Source organism: Bufo bufo, chromosome 4 (assembly GCF_905171765.1).
Source record: "Bufo bufo chromosome 4, aBufBuf1.1, whole genome shotgun sequence".
NCBI lineage: Eukaryota > Metazoa > Chordata > Amphibia > Anura > Bufonidae > Bufo > Bufo bufo.
Window position 1 is genome coordinate 3,129,571 of NC_053392.1, and position 2,033 is coordinate 3,131,603.

A 2,033-nucleotide genomic window follows, 5' to 3' on the forward strand; every position below is an offset into this window, starting at 1 on the left:
TAGGTGATATAGTGAGGAAGCTCTGAGGAGACTGAGGCTCAGTACAGAGTACACTAGGTGATATAGTGAGGAAGCTCTGAGGAGACTGAGGCTCAGTACAGAGTACACTAGGTGATATAGTGAGGAAGCTCTGAGGAGACTGAGGCTCAGTACAGAGTACACTAGGTGATATAGTGAGGAAGCTCTGAGGAGACTGAGGCTCAGTACAGAGTACACTAGGTGATATAGTGAGGAAGCTCTGAGGAGACTGAGGCTCAGTACAGAGTACACTAGGTGATATAGTGAGGAAGCTCTGAGGAGACTGAGGCTCAGTACAGAGTACACTAGGTGATATAGTGAGGAAGCTCTGAGGAGACTGAGGCTCAGTACAGAGTACACTAGGTGATATAGTGAGGAAGCTCTGAGGAGACTGAGGCTCAGTACAGAGTACACTAGGTGATATAGTGAGGAAGCTCTGAGGAGACTGAGGCTCAGTACAGAGTACACTAGGTGATATAGTGAGGAAGCTCTGAGGAGACTGAGGCTCAGTACAGAGTACACTAGGTGATATAGTGAGGAAGCTCTGAGGAGACTGAGGCTCAGTACAGAGTACACTAGGTGATATAGTGAGGAAGCTCTGAGGAGACTGAGGCTCAGTACAGAGTACACTAGGTGATATAGTGAGGAAGCTCTGAGGAGACTGAGGCTCAGTACAGAGTACACTAGGTGATATAGTGAGGAAGCTCTGAGGAGACTGAGGCTCAGTACAGAGTACACTAGGTGATATAGTGAGGAAGCTCTGAGGAGACTGAGGCTCAGTACAGAGTACACTAGGTGATATAGTGAGGAAGCTCTGAGGAGACTGAGGCTCAGTACAGAGTACACTAGGTGATATAGTGAGGAAGCTCTGAGGAGACTGAGGCTCAGTACAGAGTACACTAGGTGATATAGTGAGGAAGCTCTGAGGAGACTGAGGCTCAGTACAGAGTACACTAGGTGATATAGTGAGGAAGCTCTGAGGAGACTGAGGCTCAGTACAGAGTACACTAGGTGATATAGTGAGGAAGCTCTGAGGAGACTGAGGCTCAGTACAGAGTACACTAGGTGATATAGTGAGGAAGCTCTGAGGAGACTGAGGCTCAGTACAGAGTACACTAGGTGATATAGTGAGGAAGCTCTGAGGAGACTGAGGCTCAGTACAGAGTACACTAGGTGATATAGTGAGGAAGCTCTGAGGAGACTGAGGCTCAGTACAGAGTACACTAGGTGATATAGTGAGGAAGCTCTGAGGAGACTGAGGCTCAGTACAGAGTACACTAGGTGATATAGTGAGGAAGCTCTGAGGAGACTGAGGCTCAGTACAGAGTACACTAGGTGATATAGTGAGGAAGCTCTGAGGAGACTGAGGCTCAGTACAGAGTACACTAGGTGATATAGTGAGGAAGCTCTGAGGAGACTGAGGCTCAGTACAGAGTACACTAGGTGATATAGTGAGGAAGCTCTGAGGAGACTGAGGCTCAGTACAGAGTACACTAGGTGATATAGTGAGGAAGCTCTGAGGAGACTGAGGCTCAGTACAGAGTACACTAGGTGATATAGTGAGGAAGCTCTGAGGAGACTGAGGCTCAGTACAGAGTACACTAGGTGATATAGTGAGGAAGCTCTGAGGAGACTGAGGCTCAGTACAGAGTACACTAGGTGATATAGTGAGGAAGCTCTGAGGAGACTGAGGCTCAGTACAGAGTACACTAGGTGATATAGTGAGGAAGCTCTGAGGAGACTGAGGCTCAGTACAGAGTACACTAGGTGATATAGTGAGGAAGCTCTGAGGAGACTGAGGCTCAGTACAGAGTACACTAGGTGATATAGTGAGGAAGCTCTGAGGAGACTGAGGCTCAGTACAGAGTACACTAGGTGATATAGTGAGGAAGCTCTGAGGAGACTGAGGCTCAGTACAGAGTACACTAGGTGATATAGTGAGGAAGCTCTGAGGAGACTGAGGCTCAGTACAGAGTACACTAGGTGATATAGTGAGGAAGCTCTGAGGAGACTGA